Below are 15,604 nucleotides of genomic sequence, written 5' to 3'. Positions count from 1 at the left end.
TTTTTTTTTTTTTGAATGTTTGGTAAAACTTGTCTGTAAATCCATCTGGCCCAGGACTTTTGTTTGCTAGGAGTTTTTTGTTTGTTTGTTTTTTGTTTTTTATTACCGCTTCAATTTCATTTGTTGTTATTAACCTATTCAGGTTTTCTGATTCCCCCCGATTGAGTTTTGGGAGATTGTATGATTCTAGGAATTTGTCCATTTTGCCCAGATTGTCCAGTTTGTTGGCATGTATTTCTGTGGTGTCAGTTGTTGTATTGCTTTTATTTCTGATTTTATTTATTTGGGTCCTCTCTCTTTGATTCTAGGTGAGTCTGGCTAAAGGTTCATCAAACTTGTTCATCTTTTCAAAGAAATAGCTCTTGGTTTTATTGGTCATTAGTATTGTTTTTATAGCCTCTATATAATTTATTTCCACTTTGATCTTTATTGTTTCCTTTCTTCTATTTCTTCAGGGCTTTTCTGACTGTTCTCTTTCTAACTCTTTTAGTTGTAGTGTTAAGGTAGTTTATTAGAGTTTTTTCTTGTTTCTTGAGGTATTCCTGTAATGGTATGAACTTTCCTCTCAGGACTGCTTTTGCTGTATCCCATATATTTTGGGTTGTTGTGTATTTATTTTCATTTGTTTCCAGGAAGTTTTTTTTAAAAATTTCTTTCTTAATCTCATTGGTAACCCATTCATTGTTCAATAACATGCTATTTAGTCTCCATGTGTTTGAATGTTTTTATAGTTTTTTTATAGTGATTTCTTGTTTCATGCCATTGTGGTCCGAGAAGATGCTTGATATGATTTCAATCTTCTTGAACTTCTAGGGACTTGTTTTGTGTCCTAACATGTGGTTTATCCTTGAGAATGTTCCATGTGAACTTTAAGAATGTATATTCTACTGCTTTGGGGTGAAATGTTCTGTAAATGTCAAGTCCATTATATCTAGTGAATCATTTAAGGTCTCTGTTTCCTTGTTGATTTTTTTTTGGGGGGGGGGGGCTGGATGATCTACCCAATGATGACAATGGGGTGTTAAAGTCCCCTACTATGACTGTATTTCTGTTGATCTCACCCTAAAATCCATCAAAATTTTTTTTCATGGATTTAAGTGCTCCTGTATTGGGCGCATGTGTGTTTATAAGGGTTATAACCTCTTGTTCAGTCAATCGTTTTAGTATTATGTGGTGGCTTTCTTTGTCTCTTTTTACAATCTTTGTTTTGAAGGCTATTTTGTCAGAAATAAGTATTGCTACCCCTGCTTTATTTTGTTTCCATTTGCATGGAATATTTTTTCCCAAACATTCACTTTCAGCCTGTGTGAACTTATTGTTCTGAGGTAGGTCTCTTGTAGACAGCATGTATTGGGTCATGTTTTCTTATTCATTCAACTAACCTGTGTTTTTTGATTAGAGCATTTAGTATATTTACATTTAAGGTTATTATTGATGTGTACTTACTCACTACTATTTTTTCTTTATGCCAGTGTTTCTTTCTCTATATGTTTCTTCTTAAAACAGTTATTTTAGCATTTCTTGCGATGCTGGTTTGGTGGTACTGAACTCCTTTAGCCTTATTTTGTCTGAGAAGCTCTTTATTTTGCCTAATTTTAAATGATATCCTTACTGGATAGAGCAGTCTTGGTTGCAGGTTCTTGTTTTTCATTATTTTGTTTGTTTTGTTTTGTTTTTTTATCCTCACCCGAGGACATTTTTCCATTTTTTGTTCAGGTAGAGTGGGAGGGAGAGAGAGGAACAGAGAGAGAGAGAAACATCGATGTGAAAGGAACACATCGAGTGGCTGCCACCCGCACAACCGACCAGGGCCGGGGACAAACTGCAGCCGAGGCACGCGCCCTTAGCGGGAACTGAACCCGGGTCTCTCAGGACCGCAGGCCGACGCTCTAACTGCTGAGCCAAACTGGCCAGGGCCATTATTTTGGATACTTCATACCAATCCCTTCTGGCTTGAAGTGTTTCTGTTGAGAAATCTGTTGACAGCCTTATGTTGGCTCTCTTGTAGGTAACTAACTCTCTGTCTTGCTTCCTTCAAGAATCTTTCTTTGTCTTTAGCCTTGACCATTTTAATTTTATTTTCTTTATTTTAAAAATTTTTTTATCTGTATTGTTGAATGTATTACAGATGTTCCTCATTTTCCCCCCATTGATCGCCTCGTCCCCACTCCTGCCACCCTCCTGCCTTTCCCCACACTGTTGTCTGTGTCCATTGGTTATGCATATAAGTTCTTTGGTTTATTTCCTCCCACCCACCAACCCCCTTCTCTTTGAGGTTTGTCAGTCTAGCAAACAATTTGTTCTTAATCCCTTCACATTTTTTACCTATTCCCCCCAACGCCCCTCCCATCTGGCAACCAACAAAATGTTCTCTGTATCTATGAGAATGTTTCTGTTCTGCATGTTCATTTTGTTTGTAGATTCAATTGTCGATAGATATGTATTCATTACCATTTTGTATGTTCATATATTTTATCTTTTTCTTCAAAAAGACCCTTCAACATTTCATATGATAACGGTTTGGTGGTGATGAACTCCTTTAGCTTTTTTGTATCTGGGAAAGTCTTTATATAGCCATTGATTCTAAATGACAGCTTTGCAGGATAGAGTAATCTTGGTTGTCGGTTCTTGCTTTTCATCACTCTGAATATTTCTTGCCACCCCCTTCTGGCCTGCAAAGTTTCTTTTGAGAAATCAACTGACAGCCTTATGGGAACTCCCTTGTAGGTAACTAGCTGCCTTTCTCTTGCTGCTTTTAAGATTCTCTCTTTGTCTTGAACCTTTTGCATTTTGATGATGATGTGTCTTGGTGTGGACCTCTTGTGGTTCATCTTGTTTGGGACTCTCTGTGCTTCCTGGACTTGTATGTCTGTTTCCTTCACCAAGTTAGGGAAGTTTTCTGCCATTATTGTTTCAAACAGGTTTTTGATTTCTTGTTCACTCTCTTCTCCTTCTGGCACCCCAAAGATGCAAATGTTGGCACGCTCGAAGCTGTCCCAGAGGCTCTTTACACTATCCTCATTTTTTTGGATTGTTTTTTCTTTTTGCTGTTCTGATTGGGTGTTTTTTGCTTCCTTATATTCCAAATCGATGGCTTGCTTCTTGGTTTTACCTTCTCTACTATCGAATCTGTGTAAATTATTCTTTATTTCACTTAGTGCCTCCTTCATTTCTGACTGTGCTTCCTTCATTTCTGACTGGTCATTTTTTATGCTCTTGAGGCCCTCACTAAGTTCATTGAGCATCCTTATAAGCAGTGTTTTAAACTCTGCATCTGTTAGGTTGCTTATCTCTATTTCGCTTAGTTCTTTCCCTGGAGATCTGTTCTTTAATTTGAGACCTGTTACTTTGTCTCCTCATTTTGGCTGCCTCCCTGTGTTTGTTTCTGTGTATTACTTAACAAGAGGTATGGGGCTGGCTGAGACCAGATGCTGCTTGTTTGAAAGAATTTAGGAAAACCTGAAGCAGTATCCAAGACAGGCCAATCCTATGGTAAAACAACTGGCAACATCTTGGGTGGGTCTGAAAGTTCGGTGGGGCGGGGCCTCAGGGAGTCACCAGGGTGGGGCAAACAGTGTGAGCCAGGTTGCTGGAGTCCTGGATAATGCAGCTGTCTGCTGCTCCAGGGTAGGGCTCATCAAAGGAACAAAGGCCTCTGACAGCACGTTTGTCCTGGAGAAAGCCCCCTCTCCAGCCCTCGCTCCAGTGCCAAACAGCTCAGTTCTTCCTTGTATGTCTCTGGCGCCCCTCGAGCTGCCTCCCCTCCAAGCTTAGAGGGTGTGAGTCCCATAAGTCCGTGCATGGGCCCTTTAAGAGGAACTGCCTGGGGCTCCAGCCACCTCAGCCTCCCTGAGCCTCAGTTCCCATTGGTTTTTCCAGCCAGAAGTGATGGGGATTCTCTTCCTGGCACTGGAACCCTGAGCTGGGCACCTGGTGTCGGACGGGGACCCCTCAGTTCCCAGAGAGGACCTTCCCATCCGTGGTGTCCTCCTGATTTTTATCCGCCACACGTGAGTGTGGGACCAGACCGTCCGCCTCCGCCCTTCCTACCAGTCTTGATGTTGCTGCTTCTTTAATTTCTCTTTAATTCCGTAGTTGTAGGTCTTCCATTCAGCGCGATTTCAAGTGGTTTTGAATGATGGTTCTGTAGTTTAGTTGTAACTTTGATGTGGTTGTGGGAGGACGTGATATCTCATTCACCTGTGCTGCCATCTTGACCAGAAGTCTTATTTTCTTCATTGATTTTGGAGAGAGAGGAAGGGAGAGGGAGAGAGAGATAGAAACATTGATGAGAGAGAACATTGATTGGCCACTTCCTGCATACCCCCCACTGGGGATCAAGTCCACAACTTGGGCATGTACCTCGACCAGGAATCAAACTGGTACCTCTTGGTGCATGGGTCTATGCTCAACCAGTGAGTCACACTGGCCAGGCTAGTCTTGGCCATTTTAATTATAATATGTCTTGATGTGGGTCTGTTTGGGTTCATCTTGATTGGGACTCTGCCTCCTGAACTTGTGTAACATTTTCTTTCATCAGATTAAGGATGTTTTCTGTGATTATTCCTTCAAGCAGGTTCTCTATCTCTTGTTCACTTTCTTTTTCTGGTACCCCTATGAGGCACATGTTTTTACATTTCATATTGTCCCAGAGTTCCCTTAAACTATCCATGTTCTCTTTCATTCTTTTTGTTGTTGTTGTTGCTCTGTTTTGGTGTTTTTTTCAACCTGTGTTTGAAATCGCTGATTCTATCCTCTGCTTCATCCAGCTTACTTTTTTTTTAAATCCTCACCTGGATTTATCTTTATTTATTTTCATATAGAGTGGAAGGGAGGGGGAGAGAGAGAAAGATGTCAATGTGAAAGAGTCACATTGACTGGTTGCTCCTGCACAACCCTGACCAGGACCAAACCACAACCGAGGTACGTGTCCTTAACTGGAATAGAACCTGTGACTCTTTGGTTCACAGGGTCGACACTTTAACTGCTGAACCAAACTGGCCAGGGCTATCCAGCTTACTTTTAATTCCTTCTAGTGTATTCTTTTAAAAATATATAAATGTTTTTATTTATTTTTTTAAAATATGCCTGGCTGGTGTGGCTCAGTGGTTGAACATTGACCCATGCACCAAGAGGTCACTGGTTCAATTCCCAGTCAGGCCACATTCCCATGGTTGTGGGTCTAATCACCAGTGGGGGGCATGCAGGAGGCAGCAGATCGATGTTCTCTCTCATCAATGTTTTTATCTCTCTCTCTGAAATCAATAAAGAAAAAAATATATATGTTTCTTGGGTTTTTTTAGAGAGAGGAAGGGAAAGAGAGATAGAAACATCAATGTGAGAGAGAAACGTCAATTAGCTGCCTCCTGCGTGCCCCCTACTGGGGATTGAGCCTGCAACCTGGGCATGTGCCCTGACTGGAAATCAAACTGGGACCTCTCATTCTGTGAGATAATGTTCAATTTACTGAGCCACACCAGCCTGGGCCAGTGTATTCTTGATGTCAGATATGCTATTCTTCATTTTGGGCTGGTGCTTATTCAGTTTCTATTCCTTCTTTCATGTGGATGTAGTTCTCATTGAGTTCTTTGTAGTTCTTAGTAAATTGTTTGAGCATGTTTATATTCATTATTTTGAACTCTGTGTCTGATAAATTGCTTGATTTAATTTCATTTAGTTATTTTTCTGGAGCTTTTTTCTTTTCTTTTATTTGGGGGTGTTACTTGTCATCCAATTTTAGCTGTCTCTTTTTGTTTCCATGTGTTATGTAGAACTATTATGACTCCCAGTCTTTGTGGGGTGGCCTTATGTAGTAAGTGCCCTGTGGAACACAGTGTTGAAGTTTCCTTGATCTCCTGATCTGAATGCTTTAGGAATGTCCCTGGTGTGGATTATGTGGACCCTCCTGTTGTAGTGGAAGCTGGTAGTTGTGGGCCCATTCATGAGTGGGATCAACTTTCACCCCTTGGAAATGAGTTAAGCAGGATGGGGCCAGCATGATTTGGGAATGCAAATCCAATTGGCCCTTTGATTGGGGTGACTTGGGTCCTTGGCCCTCAAGAAGGGAGCTAGCTGCTTGCCTTCTAGCTTAGTGGTGTCCCACCAAAGACCCTGAGGGAAGGCTCCAAGTTCTGAATTGTGTCCCCTTTCCCCTGTGAGGCTGCACCAACAGGGGTGTACCAGCAGGACTTGGAGGAAGAGAACAAGGCTGCCCCCTTGTGGGGTGGCACTGGCCCTTGGGAGGGAAGAAAGAGCTGTGCACCTCCTTCTAGTTCTGCAGTGCACTGCAAGTGGCCCTGCTGGAGTGCTCCAATGAAGTCACATCTAATATCTAATTTCTGATCGCCCCCCCCACCCCCCACCCCCGTTCCCCAGAAGATGTGCTTTTAGCCAGGTTGGACCAGCAGGATCTGGGAATGCAAATCCAATCTGCCCTTTGATTGGGGTGGCATGAGTCCTCAGCCCTCGAGTGGGGAGATAGCTGCTCTTCTTCTAGATCCATGCCAGAGCTCCAGAAGGGAGGCTCCAAGGGGATCAATACCAGATTTTACAGTTCTGAGTTGTGACCCCTTTCCCCTGTGACCCAGAAGGTGCAGGTGGGGCTTGGAGAAATAGATCAAGGCTGCTCCCTCCACTTGGGGTGGTGTCAGCTCTTAGGAGGTGTTAGAGTTTGTCGCCCCCTTCTATCTCTGCAGCTCACTGCTAGAGGCCCTGATGGAGGCCTCTAAGGGGGTTCTGGTTGGCACTTCCTTCCTCCTGTGGGACTGCATTTGGCAAGCAGTGCCAGCAGATTTTGGGAATGCTAATCCAGGCAGCCATTTGTTGGTGGTGGTGCAGGCCCTGGGTCTTCAGGAAGGGAGGTATGTGCTTGCCTTCTAGCTCAGTAGCATCTCACCAGAGCTCCTGAGGTGCAGCTCCAAGAGGGTCACTCCAGATTTCCCAGTTTTGAATTGTGACCCCTTTACCCTATGAGGCTGCACCTGCCAGACAGTGTTGGTGGGGCTTGGAGGAATAGATCAAGGCTGCCTTATCTGCTTGGGGTGGCACCATTTCTTGGAAGGGGAGAGAGCTTGACAACCCCTTCTATCTCTGCAACTCACTCCCTGATGGAGGCCTCTAAAGGGAGTGGCTTCAAATGTCTCTGTTTTGAATTGCAATTCCTTCCCCCCTGTGGGACTGTGCTTTGAAAGTGGTGGTGGCAGATTTGGGGAATGCAAATCCAGGCAGCCCTTTGTGCGGATATGGTGTGGGTCTTCAGACAGGTAGTTAGCCACTTGCTTTCTATCTTGGCAGCACTCCCACCAGGGATCCTAAAGGGTGGCTTGAAAGTGCACACCTCCCCCTAGCTCTGCAGCTGCCTGACCACTGAACAGGGCCCCTTCTACTGGGGATGGTGCCTGCCTACCCTGTGGGAGGGGGGAAGATTGGTTCCTGTTCCCAAGCCACTCAGTTCAATGTTTGTCTGAGACTGTCTAGTTTCTCCAGAAATAAAAGCACACCTCAGGTCCCTTTTGGGTACAGTCAAAAGTCCTTTATGCTGTACTCAAGCTTTGCAGGGTGGAGTTGCCAGTACTTGAAGGACAGGGTTAGTGTATTTTCTCCAGCTGGTGCTGTAAGAATAGAAGTGCTGAACCTTGGGAGATGGTGTCTGAGGGTGGTGTGGGGTGTTGGCTCAGGACTGAGACCTTAGAAGCCTACCTTCCCAATCTCCAGCACTATGCTACCCATATCTTCTCCTTATGGCTTCCTTATGCCCTGAGTCTCCTTCCCTCTATCAGAACCCCAGGGGAGTGCCTGTGAGCAAGTCCCTGTGTGTTTGTCTTTAAGGAAATCAGCTGGGATTCGAGCAGACTCCCTCCTCTTTCCAATGGACAAAGTCCTGCTTATTTTTACTGCCAAATGTTATGCAGGCTCTTTTTCCCAGCCCTGGTGTTCTGGGTTGGGGGTCCTGACATCAGACTGAGACCCAACTTTCCTCTGGGGGCGCTTTTGCAGCCACAATATTCCTCTGGTTTCACAGCCACTGCCCCTGTGTGCAGGGACCAGCCCTTTCTGTGTCTCCTCTTTTCCTATCAGTCTCTGTGTAGCTTCTTTTTAAAAAAATGTTTCCCCAATACTTGGATATAATACTTCAGTTCAGGTATGTTTCTGTTGTTAATTCAGGTTAATTGCTCTAACTTTTAGCTTTAACTCCGGTTTGATGCTAGGAGGTGTGTGTAGCTTTCAACTATTCTGCTACCATCTTCCTCTCAGGTTTTCAGTTTCTTGCTCCCTCTCTTCTCCTTCCATAACCCACATGATATAAATGTTGGTACACTGGAGTTGTCCCAAAAGCTTCTTATACTATCTTCATATTTTTGGATTCTTTTTTTTTTCCCGCTGTTCTGAGTGGGTGCTTTTTGCTTCCTCATATTCTAAATCATTGATTTGATTCTTGGTGTCCTCTACTCTACTGCTGATCCTCTGTATATTATTCTTCATTTCAGTTAATGTATCCTTTATTTCTGACTGTGTGTGGGGGTTCTTTTTTTTTTTTTTTTTTTTTATGGTTCCTAAGTCTTTTTCATGCTGTTGAAGTTCCCACTAAGTTTCTTGAAGTTCTCACTAAAGTCCTGAGCATTCTTATAACCATTGTTTTGAATTCTGTATATGGTAGTTTGCTTATTCTCATTTCATTTAGTTCTTTTTCTGGAGATTTTTTATGTTTTATATGCAACATGTTTCTTTGTCTCCACATTTTGGCTGCTTCCTGTATATGTTTCTATGTATTAAGTAGAGCTGCTATGTCTCCTGGACTAGGTAGAGTGGCCTTGTGTAGAAGGTGTCCTGTAGGGCCCAGTGGCACAGCCTCCCCCATCACCTAAGCTGGAAGTTCTAGCTATGCCCCTGCATGGGCTGTGTGCACCGTCCTGTTGTAGTTAAGCCTTGATTGCTGTTAGTGTTACTTGGAAGGATTGATCCCCAGGCCAATCATCTGTGAGGACCAGCTGTAACTACAGCGAAAGAGCTGCTGTACAGCTGTCGACCCTACAGAGCAGGACTTGCTTCAGTGGGGCTTTGGTGCTCACTAAGTCTTTCCCTTGAGGGTGTTGCTTGTGGAGGTGGTAGGGTTGTAATCCTGCATGGTCTGAAGCTGTCCACTGGGTGCACTTGCTCTGGGGCCTCCCGTGAGGTGCAAAGTCAGCCACTGCCTATACCCTGCCTGGGGCCACCCAGACAAGCTACTGAGCAACCTGCAGATGGCTGCTATTTGTATTGGGCTTGGAGGTGCCCAGGAGAGGCCAAGCTGTGAACCTAGGTGGGATGCCACTAGTGCTGGGCCTGGGGCCACTTAGCAAGAGGTGTGGAGCAAACTGAGGCTAGCTGCTGCTTGTTTGAGAGATTTTAGGAAAGTCTGAAGCATAAGCCAAGAGAGATCAGCTGTTTGGAAAAATCACTAGAAATAGCTTGGACGAGCCCACAAATTGGGTGGGGCAGTGTCTCAGGGAATCACCAGGGTAGGGCAAACAGTGTGAGCCAGGTTGATAGAGATTCAGATAAGGCTCCTGCCTGTGGGTTCTAAGTGGGGAGGGCTCAACAAAGGAACAGTGGCCTCCGCCATCACTTTTGTCTGGGAGTAAACTGCCCCTAAGCCCTTGCCCTAATGCAAGACAATTTAGTTCTTCCCCATATGTCCCTGGTTCCTTTCAAATTGCTACCCCAATGATGGAGTTCAGAGGGAGTGAGTCCGAGTAAGTCCATGTGAGGGCCCTTTGAGAGGAACTGTCTGGAACTCCAGCAGAGTCCATCTTTTTCAGCCTCAACCCCCACTGATTTGTACAGCCTGAAGTTAGGGAACCCTTGCTTTTCAGGGGGACTTCCACAGCCAAGATACCCCTTCTGATTAAAAAAAGGCCACACAGCCCTGGCCGGTTTTGCTCAGCGGTTAGAGCGCTGGCCTGTGGTCCAGAGAGACCTGGGTTTGGTTCCCGCTAAGGGCACGTACCTCGGTTGAAGCTGGTCCCTGGCCCTGGTTGGGTTGTGTGGGTGGCAGCCACTCAATGTGTCCCTTTTACGTCGATGTTTCTCTCTCTCTCTTTTCCTCTCCCTCTCTCCTACTCTATCTGAACAAAAAAATGGAAAAATATCCTCAGTGAGGATTAAAAACAAAAAACAAAAAACAAAAACAAAAAAAAGGCCACACATGGGTGTGGGACCAGCCTGCTCTGTGCCTCTGTCTCGTCTACCAGTCTCAATGTGGCTTCTTTAATTTCCTAGTTGTAGGACTTCCATTGAGCTAGATTTCAGACAATTCTGAATGATAGTTGTTCTGAAGATTAGTTGTATTTTTGATATGGTTGTGTGAGGATTCTAGTACTGTGTTTATCTACACCTCCATCTTGACCAGAAGCCTCTATCTAATCTTGCACCAATACCATATTTTCTTTTTTTTGAATCCTCACCCAAGGATATTTTTCTATTTATTTTCAGATAGAGTGGGAGGGAGGGAGAGAGAGAAAAATCAACGCGAAAGGGACACATCAACTGGTTGCCTCCCGCACGACCCTGACCAGGGTTGGGGACTGAACTGCAACTGAGGTATGTACCCTTGACTGGAATCGAACCTGTGACTTATTGGTCCGCGGGCCAGTGCTCTAACTACTGAGACAAACTGGCCAGGGCAATTTTTAAAAAATTATTGTAGCTCACAGTAAGTCTCCATAGCTGGTAGTGTAAATCTTTCAACAATGTGTTTTTAAAGATTGCTTTGGGCCCTGGCCAGTTTTGCTCAGTGGTTAGAGCGTCAGCCTGCAGACCAGAGAAATTCAGGTTCGGTTCCCGCTAAGGGCATGTATGTTGGTTGCAGTTGTCCCCGACCCCAGTGTGGGTGGCAGCCACTTGATGTGTCTCTCTCACATCATTGTTTCTCCCTCTCGTCCTCCTATCTCAGGATAAAGGCAAAAATGTCCTCGGATGAGGATAAAAAAAAAAAAAAAGATTGTTTGGCTTTCTGGGTCCTTTGAATTTCCATATAATTTTAATTATAATTTCTATCCTAATTTTAGAATTAGAATGTCAGTTTCCACAAATAAATCCTCATGCTCACTGTCCAAAGCTCTCTTTTTCTGTCATCTGGACACTTGAGACCTCAAATCAGCCCTCAGAAGGTTATCTGATAGATATGAAATCAGAGTCCAGGAATATTTTAACCAAGCCAGTGATTCAGTGATTAATTGGTTCATTCTCATTTATCTCTGTCTCTCTCTCTCTTTCAACTGTGTCTGTGTTATTAAAGCTAATTTTCATTAGCAATCATGATATTTCAGGCAGGTCATGGGTGACCATAGTATATAGCAACTTTCAACTTTCCTTATTTCCATGTACTACAAGAAAGGAAAGCTAACTTTCTCTTCCAGTCCCAGGTGATTCAGGAGCCATGGGCTTCAGTGCAGAGATGGACAAGTCCAAGAACCACACCATGCACAACCAGTCCCAAAAATGGCACAGAAATGTCATCAAGAAACCGCGATCACAGAGATATGAATCTCTTAAGGGGGTAAACCCCAAGTTCCTAAGGAACATGCACTTTGTCAAGAAGCACAACAAGAAGGGCCTGAAGAAGATGCAGGCCAACAATGCCAAGTCCATGAGCGCATGTGCCAGGGCTATCAAGGCCCTTATAAAGCCCAAGGAGGTAAGCCCAAGATCCCAAAGGGCAACAGCCGAAAGCTCAGTCGACTTGCCTACATTGCTCTCCCCAAGCTTGGGAAACATGCTCATGCCGACATCTCCAAGGGCCTCAGGCTCTGCTGGACAAAGTCCAAGGCCAAGGCTCAGACCAAGCCCCAGGCTTCGAGTGCAGCTGCAGCTGCAGCTGCAGCTCCAGCTCAGGCTCCTGCTCCAGCTCAGGCTCCTGCTCCAAAGGGTGTCCAGGCCCCCGCTCCCAAAGGTGCCCAGGCCACCACAAAGGCTCCACAATAGAGGCTTATGTCTGCCGACGTGAGGACGGAAGAACTGATTTGACCCCTGGGCTGCTGTCTACATGGAGCTAGTGTCCTCCTGTGCTATCTGTACAAATAAATCTGAGGCAGGAAAAAAAGAAAGGAAAGAAAAGAAAAGCTACAATGTGGGAGACATTTTGCATGGCATCCATTTTGTTAAAATCTGCTCTGCCATCTCCTGCCCCAAGGCAGGATATCTCTGCTTTATCTCTGCATTTTGAACCATTTACTCAATCTTTTGTTCCACCCGTGCTTCGGGGTGGTTACTTAATAACTTATCTCTTGACAACAAATGATCTTGTTTTTCCTGCCCTATATATTGTGTGAATTTCCCCAGAATAAACAAGACTTGATCAGAACCCTGTCTTGTCTCCATTTCTCGTGTTTCTTGTCCCTCCTCATCCTCACTCCCCCTCTAGAGTCCTCATTGCTCGACCTGCCGGACGGGTCACTACAAAACCCAAGGAAGTATTTATTTGATGATTTGAATAGAAAAAGTTTAGAGAGCTGGGGAACAATTTCTATTTAACATGTTAACTCCTTTTATAAGCAGACCCAGATTTTTTTTTTTATCCTCACCCGAGGTCATTTTTCCATTTTTTTTTCAGATAGAGTGGGAGAGAGAGAGAGAAACATCATTGTGAAAGGGACACATTGAGTGGTTGCCACCCGCACGACCCATCCAGGGCTGGGGACAAACTGCAACCGAGGTACATGCCCTTAGCAGGAACCGAACCCGGGTCTCTCCGGACCGCAGGCTAACACTCTAACTGCTGATCCAAACCAGCCAGGGCCAGACCCAGATTTTGAAGAAATTTAATGAAAACTGCAGAATTAAAAGGTTCACAACAACAATGCCACCCACTAGTTCCTGGCCTCCTTGAAGGACTCCATCTCATTGTTGCCACTGAAAAGACCAGATTTGAAACCTGTGAGAACAGAACACGAAGTTCATTCTGATGGCACAGGAAAGGAGAAAAGGATCTAAATAAATTTTAATTTCCCCACACCATAGGCAAATGCCATAATCACTGTGGATGTCAGTGAATCCCTTCTCTTGGCAACCAAGAGAAATACTTCTAAAACTGGGGAAGCAAAATTAAGTAATTTCAGCCCAGCTTCTAAGATATTCTGTTAGTGATATTTGCCTTTCTCTGAAACAGCAGTAAAGCATTCTCTGTGCTAATACAGCTTTAAATTTTTTCTGGACCTGTATAAAACTTGATTTAAAAACAAAAAACAAAAAAAAACCAAAACAGTAAATCAAACAGTACAAAACACAAGAACAGTCCAGCCGGTGTGGCTCAGTGGTTGAGCATCGACCCATGCACCAAGAGGTCACCAGTTTGATTCCTGGCAGGGCACATGCCTACATTGTGGGCCCAATCCCCATTGGGAGGCATGCAGGAGGCAGCCAATCAATGTTTCTCTCTCATCAATGTTTCTATCTCCCTCTCCCTTCCTCTCTCTCTAATATCAATAGTGAAAAAAGAAAAATAACACAACACAGTTATGAAAAATGCACACACTTCACCCAGCACCTCCATTTCCTGTAGAGTTGGTTATACACTCCCTTTTCTGCAAGGTGCCTTTTTAGGAAGAACAGATTTACCAGGAAAGGCTGCCTACCCCTCTGTGGTTCATCCTTCCCTGGCTTTTTCTTCTTTAGCTTCTCCTTGGTCTGGGTAGTGCCACTTCTCATTTTCATGCTACTTCCTACCCATTTATGTCTTAAATTTATGCAGCTCTTGGAAATATGCAATACTCTGAAGAAATACTTAAATATTTTGTTTTAATAAAAAGATCTGAAAAAATGTTAATCTGTTCTACATAACTACTTCAGGAAGCACCACAGAACCTGAGACTTTGCACCTGGGTTTGAGTGGCAGAGAGGAAGGAAACTGGCAGGCATGGGTGAGCTGAACTCCTCTGTTAATGAAAGCTTTTAAAGTCAGCTGAAGAGCCGTGGTCATACACTGAAATGTTGCTGGTTTGATTCCTGGTCCAGGTTGTGGTCTTGATCCCCAATAGAGGGTGTGCAGGAGGCAACCAATTGATATTTTTCTCTCACATTGATGTTTCTCCATCTCCCTCCTTCTCTCTCTAAATATCAATTATACACACACACACACACACACACACACACACACACACGGTCCCTCGTTTATTGCAGTTAATCCATTCCAGACTAGCGGTTGCACCTGGCATTGAAGGATTCCTGGGATGCTCGAATACATAGGCCTACAGTCCATACGTACAGTAATTTTAATTTTTTTGTTTTGTTTTGTTTTTTGTTTTTTGTTATCCTCACCCGAGGATATTTTTCCATTTTTTGTACAGATAGAGTGGGAGGGAGAGAGAGGAAGGGAGAGAGAGAGAAACATCGATGTGAAAGGAACACATCGAGTGGCTGCCACCCGCACGACCGACCAGGGCTGGGGACAAACTGCAACCAAAGTACGTGCCCTTAGCGGGAACCGAACCCGGGTCTCTCCAGACCGCAGGCCGACGCTCTAACCGCTGAGTCAAACTGGCCAGGGAGTAATTTTAATTTTAATTTTAATTGTAATACAGAGGTGTATAATTGACTCAGACAACTGAGTACACATTGTATCATTTCACTGTCTCGATCATTTTTTTTTTTTTTTTATCCTCACCCGAGGACACTTTTCCATTTTTTGTTCAGATAGAGTGGGAGGGAGAGAGAGGAAGAGAGAGAGAAACATCGACGTGAAAGGGACACATCAAGTGGCTGCCTCCCACATGACCCAACCAGGGCTGGGGACAAACCGCCACCAAGGTACATGACCTTAATGGGAACCGAACCTGGGCCTCTCTGGACCGCAGACTAATGCTCTAACTGCTGAGCCAAACCGGCCAAGGCTCAATCAACTTTTTAATGAATATATTTGAAAAAAACCACAATAGGGTAAGCTGCGAAAGTCAAAGCGCGAAGTGGCGAGGGACAACTGTGTGTGTGTGTATATATATGTATGTATGAATGTATGTGTGCGTATATACATATATATATATGCACACATATATATTATTATTACTTAATCCTCACCTGAGGATATTTTTCCATTTTTGTTCAGACAGAGTAGGAGGGAGAGAGGGGAAGAGAGAGAGAGAGTGACACATCGATGTGAGAGGGACACATGGACTGGTTGCCTCCTGCACGACCCCAATCAGGGCTGAGGACAAACTGCAACTGAGATACATGTCCTTGACTGGAATCGAACCCGCAACTCATTGGTCTGTGGGCCAATGCTCTAACTGCTAAGCCAAACCAACCAGGACAATAAAAATATTTATTTAAGCCCGGCTAGTGTTGCTCAGTGGTTGAGCATCGACCCATGCACCAAAAGATTGACAGTTCAATTCCCGGTCAGGGCACATGCCCAGGTTATGGGCCTCATCCTCAGTGAGGGGCATGGAGGAGGCATTTAATCAATGTTCTTTCGCATCAATGTTTCTATCCCTCTCCCTTTTCTCTCTCTCTCTAATATTAATAAAGAAAAAAGATTTTTTTTTTATCCTCACCCGAGGACACTTCTTAATATTTTATTCAGATAGAGTGGGAGGGAGAGAGAGAGAGAAAGAAACATCAACGTGAAAGGGAC

General features: G+C 44.3%; 1 pseudogene; it reads left to right on the top strand.

The window, feature by feature from the left end:
* Nucleotides 1–12,288, top strand: part of LOC118615707 — a 42,438-nt pseudogene extending 30,150 nt beyond the window's left edge.
* Nucleotides 12,289–15,604: the final 3,316 nt, after the last annotated feature.

Source organism: Molossus molossus, unplaced genomic scaffold (assembly GCF_014108415.1).
Source record: "Molossus molossus isolate mMolMol1 unplaced genomic scaffold, mMolMol1.p scaffold_m16_p_4, whole genome shotgun sequence".
NCBI lineage: Eukaryota > Metazoa > Chordata > Mammalia > Chiroptera > Molossidae > Molossus > Molossus molossus.
Note: the sequence above shows the minus strand (reverse complement) of the source record. Positions and strands in the feature narration are given on the sequence as shown.